Genomic DNA, 13,525 nt, shown 5'->3' with positions numbered 1-13,525 from the left:
GCAAACATTTTGCTGCCAAATGTTGGGTAAGAATCAATAGGAAAATGTGAAATACACTTCAAACTTTATTTTTTTTAATTGTTTTTTGTTTTGTAGGGCTATCTTCCCCCACAACATACATGCTATGTATTTTTCCCCATTAGATGTTGGTTGGCAGAAAATTTGCTGTGTTTAATAGTTCAAGCAAAGTGCATGAGATTTTTATGAAAACATGCCCACTGTGTGTATAAAAATGCCTTTTTTCGTGCATTTTTTTCCAATTCCAATTCCAATTCAAACAATGAATGTAAACAACACAACTGCATTTGTAAGTGCAAAATCTCAGCATTTCTACAGTAAAGAAAAACATAAAACCCCCTCACTTTATAATATCTGTACTAAAAATGCAATAAAAGTAAGGAAAAAAAAATAATCAGGGCAGATTGCTATTAGGTATTTTGGTGAAGGTTTTTTTTTAATTTCTTCTTTTTCCAAATGCACCATGCGTTTAGTCTGGCATTTTTTCAAAATGTGTTCTTTTTTTTTTTCTTTGTCTTAAGCTTTATTTTTTTACCCCCAAGGTGCATGTGCGTGTGTGTTTATAAATACACACACATACATACATATACATACATACATATATATATATATATATACACACGCAGCATATATTAAAAAATTAATGTGTATATTATTAGCACACACATTCTTTCAAAAAGTTGAAAAAGTCCCGACAATCTTTCAAAAGCCAGAAAAAAAAGCCAATGTAAAACTTTTTTTGATAGATACGTACGCACATACACTTCCACTTTCTCACTTAAGATCACAGCAATGTACAAGACAGTAAAATTAATATTTTATGTATAATCAAAAAATGTAAATCAACTATTGATGTTATATCGTTGACCTTTTTTTCTTTTACACTAGATCATTTTGGCAAACAAAGGATTTGTGATGAAGAAAGGATCTTGTAAACAATCCTACAAGATGGAAATAAACTGAATAATATTTCAATAGTTCAATTAAATGTGAACTTAATGAAAATGTGCATAATAATAAAGATGAGTGTTTAGTAAATATATATATAAATAAATAAATATATTTTCACATTTTCAATAAGTTTACACCTAATTGAATAAAATGTCCTATGTTTATTCCCCACTCCCCCAAAGACCAATTTTATTTACAAGGCTTATGTTCAATTTCTACGACTTCAACACAGATTTATTGTCTTCACGAACCTTATTTCAATTTTGGTTCATCAGGCTGGTGATATCCAATTTCTCATTTAATCACTATAGAATGTGGTAAGTTGCTGGGGTCATAATAGTCTTTAAAAAAAAAAAAAGAAAACAAAAGTTTCGGCCACATTTTTAATTCTATAGAAGGTACAGTGATGAAAAAAAAATAAATTAGGCTTAGTTCACACTGACATTGTGGCATCTATTTTTACCAGCAGTCATAGTCCATCTGTTTTGCTTCAGATCACTTTATCTCATAAGGCTTTTTTTACTAGAAAGAATTGTGCTGCTGTATTCTGTGGGTCAAAGTGCAACAGAAACCTGAGTCATCACATCATGATTTATATTTTTACAAGATCAAAACAAATGCATTTTTTTGCCTTTGCGTGAGACATGTATATATACATATATATATATATATATATATATATATATATATATATATATATATACATATTGCATAAAATAAATAAAGGTAACATTTAAATAGCACAATGGTATTTTAGTGTTCCCTTTATTTTTTTGAGCAGTATACATTATTATTATTATTATTAATAATATTATTATTTATTTATAGAGCAACATTGATCCATGGTGCTGTACATGAGAAGGGGGTTACATACAGAATACCTATACAAGTTTCAATAGACAGACTAGTACAGAGGGAAGAGGGCCCTGCCCTTGCGGGCTTACATTATAAAGGATTTTGCGGAGGAGACAGTAGGTGGGGTGTTGCTTGGGCGGCAGCTCCGCACGCACGGTGGTGGGGCGGCAGCTCCGCATGGTGGTGGGGCGGCAGCTCCGCACGGTGGTGGGGCGGCAGCTCAGCACGGTTGTGGAGCCACAGCTCAGCACGGTGGTGGGGCGGCAGCTCAGCACAGTGGTGGGGCGGCAGCTCTGCACGGTGGTGGGGCAGAAACTCTGCACGGTGGTGGGGCGGCAGCTCAGCATGGTGGTGGGGCAGCAGCTCTGCACGGTGGTGGGGCGGCAGCTCTACACGGTGGTGGGGCAGTGGGGTCATTGAATGTTGTAGGCACTTCTGAATAGAGGAGTATATATAGAGTATATATATGGTGAGCTTTAAACTGAAGTGGATTATTGAGACAACTGTACCTGTACTCGTTAGCTAGAATCCACTGCAAAAAAAAAAAAAAATATACAAAAAAAGAGGACATGATGTATAAAAGTCCATCACCCCCAGAAGAAGCATATATATATATATATATATATATATATATATGTATATATATATATATATACAGTATATATATATATATATATATATATATATATACATAATACACAGTGGATTGAGATAACCATGCCTGTACTTGTCAGATAGGATCCATTATTAAAAGAAAAGATATACCAAGGAGTGGATATACTTTATAAAAATACGCCCCCTCCAGAAGAATATATATATATATATACACACACAGTATATATATACTTATATATATATATATATATATATATATATATATATATACATATATATATTCTTTTAGAGGGGGCAGATTTTTATAAAGCATGTTCACTTTTCTGTATAATTTTTAATCTTTATGTTTTTTACAATGGATCCTAGCTGACAGGTACAGGTAAAGTTGACTCAATCCACCTCAGTTTAAAGCCTGCTATATATACTTCTGGAGGGGTGGATTTTTATAAAGCATAACCTCCTTGTTGTATAATTTTGTTTTATATATATATATATATATATATATATATATATATATATATATATATATATTTATTTATAGACATGGCGATCTATAAACTGAGATGGATGGAGAATATGTATATTCTTCTGGAGGGGGCAGATTTTTATAAAGCATGTTCTCTATTCTGTACAATTTTTATTTATTTTACAATGGTTCCTAGCTCCTAGCTGACAAGTACAGGCATAGTTACCTCAATCCACTTCAGTTTAAAGCACGCCATGTATATACACCTGGAGGGGGTGGATTTTTATAAGGCATGTTCTCCTTTTTGTAAAGTTTTTTTTTTTTTACAATGGATCCTAGCCAATGAGTAGAGGCATAGTTATCTCAATCTACTTCAGTTTAAAGCTCACCATATATATAGTATACTATGCACATATACATTTTGTTTACAAAGGATCCTAGCTGACAAGTATATATATCTGTATATCTATATATCTATCTATATATATATATATATATATATATATATATATATATATATATTATACCTTGCACATAAGCACACAATTATCTGTCTAGAGCTCTGGAATTTTTTATTCTTGGATAATAAAGTCGGAAAGTAGAACATTTTGTTGCCCTTTGGAGTCTTTCTGCCTTGCTGGATCTTTCTTCACCTTGATATATATATATATATATATATATATATATATATATATATGTATATATATATATATATATATATATATATATATATATATTTATATATATATATATGTATGTACATATATATGTATATATATATATATATATATATATATACATATATATCATCATCTCATCTAAGTATGTCCCTATTTTCAGGATTTACCGTCTGCCATAAACTGGGCCTTTCTTTTCTTGCCATAGAGCAAATATTTAGTAATGCTCTCAGGAAGTCACCTGAAAGGGTAAATGTACTGTTCACATGCAATTACATCAGGTAAAAGTGTCAGATGGACATTTCAGCTTAAAAGCTTTTTTGGCTGTTATAAATCAGGACTAGTTGTCAATAAAGCACTTTTAGTGCCTCTGAATTCAGGAGATACAACATAAACATTCTTTTTTTAAAGTTGCAATAAAAATTCTGCTATATGTGGTTGACATGATATATATGTGTATATATATATATATATATATATAATATATATATATATATATATATATATATATATATATATACGGTACTATAGACTATAAGACTATAGTTTTATAATTTCGCTTGGACATAACACTTATGATTATGAAGGAGACTATGTCAGCTATCACGTTCCTTTCTACTGTATCTTAAATATGACATGTAAGAACGTTTTACAGTTGACCTACTTCCCTTCCTTTCAATCACATTCTCTCCCACCTTTGATTGTTCTTGAAGGACATACCACCTTTTTTTTAACTTTCCTATGTATAAAAATGTACTCTATATACTTTATCCTATTCACTTCTTCTCAATCAGACATGAACTATTCATTTTGGGCCCTGAAAATTAACCTGACCTAAAAAGATAAATGATTTTTTAGTAACACATCACAACTCTCTAAATGTTGTTTAATTTTAAAAGTAGTCAAATTTTTCTTTTAACAATATAACATGTCACTAAATTTACAGCCATGGTGAAATAGTATATAGAATCTCACAAAGTTTAAGTAATTTATGAAGAATTTATTAAAATGTTTTTACAAAGAGGGCAATTCTGAAGCTGTTTGTGATGGGTCGTTATAAGCTTTTTTATATATTCTCCTTGATGGAGCCTTAAGCAAACTTGTAACGGCTGTTATTTGGATTTTGCACAGGCAAACTAAATTTATGAAAAAAAAATCTACTCATGTATTTAATTTTTTTTTAAACTGTTTATAGAATGTTTGAATTTTGCATTGCTAAATATATAATCCTGATTACACAGTCATTAATGTAATTAAGAAAGATTATAATTTTACACTTTAAAAAAAAGATTATACTGTCATTAATATAATTTAGTTTATTTTTTAAAATCATATTAAGAAAGGTTTAAAGTGGTTATCTCACTAAGACCACTCCTGTGCCATAAAATGCCATACACGGCACATTGCTATAGGGTAGGATATCTCAAACACTAAAAATTCGTAGAAGACCATAGAGGTAATGGTTTTCCTTGTTGAGATCCAGCTTATGTTGAAAGATTTACTGGCAATACTCCACTAAAAAGGATATGCAAATAAGCTCTAAGTGTATTATTGCCACCTATACATAGCTATCTTATAAGTCAATATTCGACCACAGCCTCGAAATGGGACTAGGGATATCGGCCAAATCCCAAGAGCTACTTCAAAAGCATCTCATCCAGCCAACCAGAACCCTAATTTATAGATGAGGAGCAACATGACCAAACAATGCTGTCTACAGATGGTTTGGTTGATGTCTCTAGTCATGTTTGAAGGTTCTTTAATGGCTTAGATACTGAATTACAAAATATCTTATGTGGCACTAGAGAAGCTGTTTTCTCTATAATGGATGACAGCTAATTTGCAATGCAGAAATGTTCAGTTCATGGTTCTGGATCCAAGAGATGTAAGTCTCTTGTAGGCCTCAGTTCCACTATCATATGACATCCAATGTGAGAGCATCAGATGTGATATGCTAGTGACCCTCGGCTCAGGATCTAATGTGAGCGTGAGCCAAGGGCCATGCGACTGTGATCCGATCTTGCAGTCGGATCACATGTATGGAAATAGGGAGACAGCACTTTCTCCTTCTCCGTGACCTGTCTCTGTGCATATCGCACTGCACTCGGATGACATCAGAGTGCAGTGCGATGTTTCACATGCACCCATAGACTTGTATGGATGCGTGTGAGCCGAGACTGCTGTGATTCTTTTCTCATGCCGATTCTGCTACTCTTTTCCTCTTTGCGTTGCTCCATTGCAGAGATATTCACATTGTTGCTTTTGGTGTGCAGTATGTGAAATCTATTTCTACAGTCAATTGGGGGTTTCTTCAGAGCCTTCTCTGGGGGCTTGCGCTTTCAGCCCTTCCTCCCTAACACTGTAGCAGTCACAGGTGCTGCTGAGCTGTGATTGGCTGCGCCAAGGAGGAAGGGGTAAAAACACACACCCACAGAGAAGGCTCTGAAGAAACGCCCAGTGGGCCAAAAAGCGGAGAGTTCATATTCATATACTGCCCTCCAAAAGCATCAAATGTGTGAATATTCCTACAATAGAGAGACAAAGCACAAGAAGGAAAAGAACAAAAAATCAAGGAAGCTTGAGGGTGTTTACAAGGTATAAAATTATTATTTTTGAGTAAGTGACAGGTCCTCTTTAATTAGATAGTGATAGTTGTATTGTTATTTGGAGATAAATAAAGCATGGAATTAAGGAACAATCTAATATATAAAGCTGAGTGTATGTGTGTATGTATATATGTGTGTATGTATGTCCGCTACTGGAATCCGCACCGTAGCATTTATAATCACAAAATTTTGCACAGACACTCCATGTGACTCGGAACGTCATAGACTATGTTTGGATGGGAAAATTTAACCCTGCGCTTTACAGTTACTCTCCAAAAATGCTGCCTCCATTAAACTGAATGGAGGTGGGAGCTACAGGCTATTAATACCAACTGTCAGTAGTTGCTATAGGAACAAAATAAACTGTTAGTATAAGAAGCTTATGTGTGAGGTAATAAGATGTCAGTGGGGAGACGGATAGAGAGACAGAGAGACAGATAGAGACAGAAAGAGAGAGACAGATAGAGAGGGAGACAGGGACAGAGAGGACAGACAGACAGACAGGGAAAGAGACAGGCAGAGAGAGACAGTCAAAGAGACAGACAGAGGCAGACAGTCACAGACAGGCAGGGAAAGAGACAGGCAGACAGGAAAAGAAACAGAGACAGAGACAGACAGGGAAAGAGACAGAGACAAGGAAAGAGACAAGGAAAGAGACAAGGAAAGAGACAGGGAAAGAGACAAAAATAGGGAAAGAGACAGAGACAAGGAAAAAGACAGGGAAAGAGACAGACAAGGAAACAGACTGGGAAAGAGACAGGGACAAGGAAAGAGACAGATACAGACGGGGAAAGAGACAGAGACAGATAGGGAAAAAGACAGATGGGGAAAGACACAGACAGACAGGGAAAGAGACAAAAACAGGGTAAGAGACAGAGACAAGGAAAAAGATAAGGAAAGAGACAGACAAGGAAAGAGACAGGGAAAGAGACAGAGACAGGGAAAGAGACAGATACAAGGAAAGAGACAGGGAAAGAGACATGGAAAGAGACAAAAACAGGAAAGGAGACGGAGATAAGGAAAAAGATAAGGAAAGAGACAGACAAAGAAAGAGACAGGGAAAGAGACCGAGACAGACGGGGAAAGAGACAGATGGGGAAAGAGACAGACTGGGAAAGAGACTGACAGACAGACACAGAGATAAAGAGAGACAGACAGACAGACACAGAGCTAGAAAGAGACAGACAGAGAGACTGATACAGAGACAGACATAGAGATAGACAGACAGATAAAGAGATAGACACAGACAGACAGACATGGCTAGAGAGAACCACACATGGATAGAGACAGACATAGACAGGCAGAGACAGACAGAGAAAGGGGCAGACAGACAGACAGACACACAGAGACAGACAGGGAAAGAGACAGACAGAGATAGACAGAGACAGACACACAGACAGAAAAAGACAGAAACAAACACAGTGACAGACACACAGAGACAGACCGAAACAGACAGAGACAGATGGACAGAGACAGACAAAAAGACAGAGACAGATGGACAGAGACAGACAGACACAGAAAGAGACAGACAGAAACAGACACACAGAACCAGACACACACAGACAGACACTGAGACAGCCAGAGAAAGACAGACAGACAGACAGACAGAGACAGACAGATAGACAGACAGACATAGACAGACAAACAGACAGAGACAGATGGACAGAGACAGACGGACAGAGACAGACAGACACAAACACGAAGATGGGAGACAGACAGAGAGACAGTTACTATCCCAGGCAACGCCCGGGTACTACAGCTAGTTATGTTATAATTTAACACACCAACTATGTAGAATAAATTCCCAGCCACATCACACAGTACATTTGGCTATTTATCATTGAACATACTATCAACAGGGACTACTATTTAAAAAAGAACCAAAACAAAAAAAATGCAGCAGAGGGTGATCTGCTTTCCTTTCAGCTTCAGAAGGGGCCTGTTAATAGATCTCATATGTCCTATTGTCATATTAGAACTTGGGACCCGTCCATGAGTCTTGCAGTTGTCTATGTAATGCAAAGGACCAGTAAACCCGAAACACAATTCCTATAAACATTACTGTTATAAATAGAGCAGCATGAGCTCAAGATTACATACTGTATATGTATCTGCAGGAAATAAAACCTGGAGGACATCAAACCACATGTGAGCCAAAAAATGGGAAGAAGGAAGTAGTTGAACCAAGACAAAACAGGCTGTAGTCCAACAGAGAGAGAAACTGACCAAACAACCACAGGTCACCAGATCAAGCCCCAGAGTTGAGCCATGCCAGTACCACTCTTCTATGAGGGACCACTGGACCCTCAGAAGCTCCCATCCTCTGACAACACTGATGACACTCTCCTACCTGGCGATCTGCATGAGGATCCTCCTCTTTAATCCAGGAGTTATCTTCAGGACTGTACCCCTTCCATTTGACCAATCCTGACCTGCCTAGATCCAAGGACTCATTCTACTTCATACTCCCGATTCTCCTCCAGATCCACCTCAATAATGTTTAGAGGACCAGGGGTCCCTTAAAATCTCTTTAGAAGAGAAGAAATTAAACAAATTGTTGATTCTCCATGCTACAGGGAGCTGAAGCTTAACAATTACTGGATTTAAAACTTTAATAATCCTGTAAGCACATTTTCTAGAAGCCACTTTAAATCATAATTTTTTTGAGGACAACCATGAAAACTCCCCCACCCTAAAACCTGGAGCCATTCTGCAGCTGCGGTTTGCTCCTTTTTTGGCCTGATCACCAGTCACCAAAAAACCCCTTTTGACCTCCCTCCGAACTCTAATAAATTGGGAAGAAAATGTAGATAGAAGACAATCTTCATCTGAAAATATATTGAGGAATAAAATGTGAGGGACGTTTTCTTGTTGACCGCACTGCTGCTGGACAATTAGTTGTTCCATTCTCTTGTAGTATTTGTTAGTAGCTTTATTAAATGTGTCAAGATCTTACCGAGTATGTAGTTAGTGTTTTGAAAAAGAGTTTGGTAAAAACTTGAAACTCGTAATAAAGTCACTATTAAATACTAGAACGGTGTGGAACAACTACTTTTCCAGAAGCAGCGCGGTCAACCAGACAATGTCCATCTACTTTAACTCACCAAAAAGACCTAGAAAGAGATCTCTAAGTGACAGAAGAATCCAGATGTCCAGCCAAAACTTAATCATGCAACTTCTCAAGAAGACCTATGCATAAAGACGACAGAATCTACAGTTTGTTTACAGGCAAATCCTCCGATGCCCTTTCCTGAGCAACCTAAATGCGCTGCCTGATATTAATCCCCAGAGCACCCATTAACACCCCCTCACTAAGAATTTTAACAGAATTTTAACAGGATTTTCATGAGACAAAAGCATCAGCTTTAATATTCTCAGATCTGGGGAGATGTCTCCAAGCAATCAAAATGAGCAAAGAAGAGAGCCCACCGGGCCTGCCTGGCAGAATCAAAATACTATAGTTTTTTATGATCAGTAAAGACCTTATGTGTAGCCCCCTCCAACCAGTGTATCCAAAGGCTCTTTTAACTACGAAAAGCTCACGATCACCAATATCATTATTAGATTTGGCTTGAGAGAACCTCTGAGAACAAAAAGCACAGGGATGAAGGTAACCATAATTTTTTTCAAAGGAACAGCCCTCATCGCCACAGCAGAAACGTCTACTTTGACCAAGAAATGCAGACCAATATCGGGTTGATTAAGAACAGGGGGTTTAGAAAAGGCTGTCTTGAGACCAGAAAAAGCATTTACTGCCTCAGCTGTCCGTGAGGAAAAGTCTATTCCATTCTGGATCATGTCAGTTAAAAACCTGCCTATTATGAAAAGTTATTAATGAACTTCTGGTAATAATTTGCAAAGCCTAAAAATTTCTACAATACTTTAAGGTTATTCAGTTGCAGCAATCAAGGATGGCCAGTACATTGATGGGGGTAGCACGGTGGCTCAGTGGTTAGCACTGTTAGGTGGCTCAGTGGTTAGAACTGCAGTCTTGCAGCACTGGGGTCCTGCTTTTAAATCCCACCAAGGACAACATCTGCAAGGAGTTTGTATGTTCTCCCTGTGTTTGCGTGGGATTCCTCCGGGTACTCCGATTTCCTCCCACACTCTAAAAACATAGTGATAGGGAATTTAGATTGTGAGCCCCAATGGGGACATTGTTGCTGATGTATGTAAAGTGCTGTAGCGCTAATAGTGCTATGTAAGTGAAATAAATAAATGCATCTGGCACCCTGAATCAGAAACCAGATGACCTTAGAATTGGACTTGCTGCACTTCAAAATGACATTTCTCCAGCTTATCAAATAAATGATTGCCACAAAGAATCTGAAGAACCTGCCGGACATGCCCTTGGTGTTCCTCCTAAGAACGTGAGTAAATTAATATGTCATCTAGATAGATCACAACAAATCTATTCACCAGAGAGCAAAAAAATATCAGTTATGAAACTCTGAAAAACCACTGGAGCGATGGTTAACTCAAACGCCATCATCAGATTTTCAAAATGACCCTCAGGCGTATTAAAAGTGGTGTTAATGCTCTTTCAGACTTCATCTCTATTCACATTTAGGCTCACAATCTAAATTTCCTATCAGTATATCTTTGGAGAGTCTTAAGGCCACGTCTCACGACTTTTGTGACGCAACAGCGATGTTGCTACCGATGTTGCTGTGTGTGACATCCAGCAACAACCTGGCCCCTGCTGTGAGGTCGTTGGTTGTTGCTGAATGTCCTGGACCATTTTTTAGTTGTTGCTCTCCCGCTGTGAAGCACACATCGCTGTGTGTGACAGCGACAGAGCAACAACTGAATGTGCAGTGAGCAGGGAGCCGGCTTCTGCGGACGCTGGTAACCAATGAAAAAATCGGGTAACCAAGAAGCCCTTTTCCTTGGTTACCCGATATTTACCTTCGTTACCAGCGTCTGCCGCTCTCACCCTGTCAGTGCTGGCTCCCTGCTACCTGCATACGTAGCTGGAGTACACATCGGGTAATTAACCCGATGTGTACTCTGGCTAGGAGTGCAGGGAGCCAGCGCTAAGCGGTGTGCGCTGGTAACCAAGGTAAATATCGGGTTGGTTACCCGATATTTACCTTAGTTACCAAGCGCAGCATTGCTTCCACGCGTCACTGCTGGCTGGGGGCTGGTCACTGGTTGCTGGTGAGATCTGCCTGTTTGACAGCTCACCAGCAACCCATGTAGCGACGCTCCAGCGATCCTTGCCAGGTCAGGTTGTTGGTGGGATCGCTGGAGCGTCGCTTAGTGTGACGGTACCGTTAGGAAACTGGAGAACCTGGAGGAATCCCACACAAATAAGGGGAGAATGTAAAAATGCTTAGCAGATGTTGTCCTCGATGGAATTTGAGCCCTGAAACCCAGTTTGTACTGTCACCTTACCAGTCAACAGGCTATTGTCTCTGTAAAGACTAGAATGCAAGGACTGGCTGCGGTTTCCCCCACCAAAGCATGACAGTTTTATTTTTTTTTATGAGACTATCATGCTTGGGTCAGGAGTCTGCTGCAATGAGGTATGTGCATGGACTGATGACTGATCTCCTTTGCTGAGTGCGAGAGTCTCATACAAATATATGAAGTTGTCACGCTCTGGTCAGGAGAGCCGTGTCCAACGCATGCGTTTTAGTCTGTGCACAGACCTTGTTGCACGGACATCTGAAAAAGCTTTTACTTTCATCACTCTGTCGAACACATATGAGGTTATATGCCCCCCCTCAAGTCAAGTTTAGAAAACCATTTAGCTCCAGATAACTGATTAAACAAGTAAAGGATCAGGACAGCGGAACGTGATGTTATTAACCTCTATAAAGTCCAAGTGTGGAGCTACTGTGGCTTCAGGCACCACAGGGTACTGCGCCTTACCCAAGGTGCAGTATTCATCTCGGATACGGAGGAGGTCGTCACCGGTAATTACCACCAACGCACTCATCCAACACATAAATACAGGAGCTCTTCCACTGGGACTGGGACTGGGCTAGGGTAGGTGCCAGAGGTGGCCATCTGTTAGGGCCAGGTGGACGGGCAGACCCAGGAGGTGGATCCACTGGGCCGAACTCCTTGATGAAGGCAAGGGGTCCGGTAGCCGGAGCACTACGGGTAGCAGGACAGTCCGTGTACAAGAGTAGAATGGTGAAGTCCCTGGGACCACGGAGTCACTGATGGTAGTCCGGGTGACGGAGCTCAGGTTCGGAGGCCGAGATGTTGTCAGGCGGAGCCTGGAACCGATGGAGCGAGAGGACGGGTCACCACAGGGATCAGAGGTGGTACGGACTGACAGGATGGCAGATAGTCAGCGTTCGGGGTTCGGGAATCGGCAGGACCGGATGGCGAGGCAGGAACGGCTCTAGAAGAGAGATAGATAAGTATGGCACAGAGACACAAGGAGACCTGACCCCTAGCTTGGAAAACACGAAGAACAGGCCCCGCCCCCTTGGATACTAAACCCCTTTATACCCTGTACCTGTGTGCTCAATTTCCTGTCAGTGGACGCTGGCCCTTTAAGAAAGGGTCAATGACCGCGCGCGCGCCCTAATGCGCATGCGCGCGGCCCGGGTGCCAGAAGCCAGGGCAGGGAGCGGTGAGCAAGAAGCAGGAGAGCCGGGCTGGGGCTGTGTAGCCGACGGGCGCCGGGAGCGGGGACCGGGACGCCTGGAGACCGCGGGCAATGGAGGCTGGAGACCGGGGAGAGAAGCAGGGAAGCCGGGGAGCGTGGCAGGTGAGCCGGGGAGCAGGGCAGGGGACCCGGAGAGCGTGACAGTACCCCCCCACGCCCCCCTCCCCGCAACCGGGACAGGAAGGCACGGAGCAGAGGAGTACCCACATTCTCCCGGGGCTCCCAGGACCTATCCTCAGGACCATACCCTGCCCAGTCTACCAGGAAGAACTGTCGGCCCCGTACGGTTTTCATGGCCACGATATCCCTTACCGCATAGATGTCATCATCGGCAATAGGAGGAGGAGCCGAACTGGCAGCAGCGGAGAAGGGACCAAAGACAACCGGCTTGAGCAGGGAGACGTGGAAGGAGTTGGGTATCCTCATCGTGACCGGGAGCTGCAGCTTGTAGGAGACCTCATTGATCTTGCTGAGGACTTTAAACGGCCCGATGTAGCGAGGACCCAGCTTGTAGGATGGTAGCTTCAATCGGACGTACTTGGAAGCAAGCCAGACGAGATCTCCTGGAGAGAAACACGGAGGGTCCAGACGCCTCTTGTCTGCGTGTCTCTTCATCCGCAGGGACGCACGTCCAAGGGACGCCTTGACAGAGTCCCAAATGGTTGCAAAGTCACGGGCTACAGCATCAGCAGCAGGGACATCCGAGGAA

This window comes from Anomaloglossus baeobatrachus, chromosome 7, assembly GCF_048569485.1.
Source record: "Anomaloglossus baeobatrachus isolate aAnoBae1 chromosome 7, aAnoBae1.hap1, whole genome shotgun sequence".
NCBI classification, from domain to species: Eukaryota; Metazoa; Chordata; class Amphibia; order Anura; family Aromobatidae; genus Anomaloglossus; species Anomaloglossus baeobatrachus.
Note: the sequence above shows the minus strand (reverse complement) of the source record.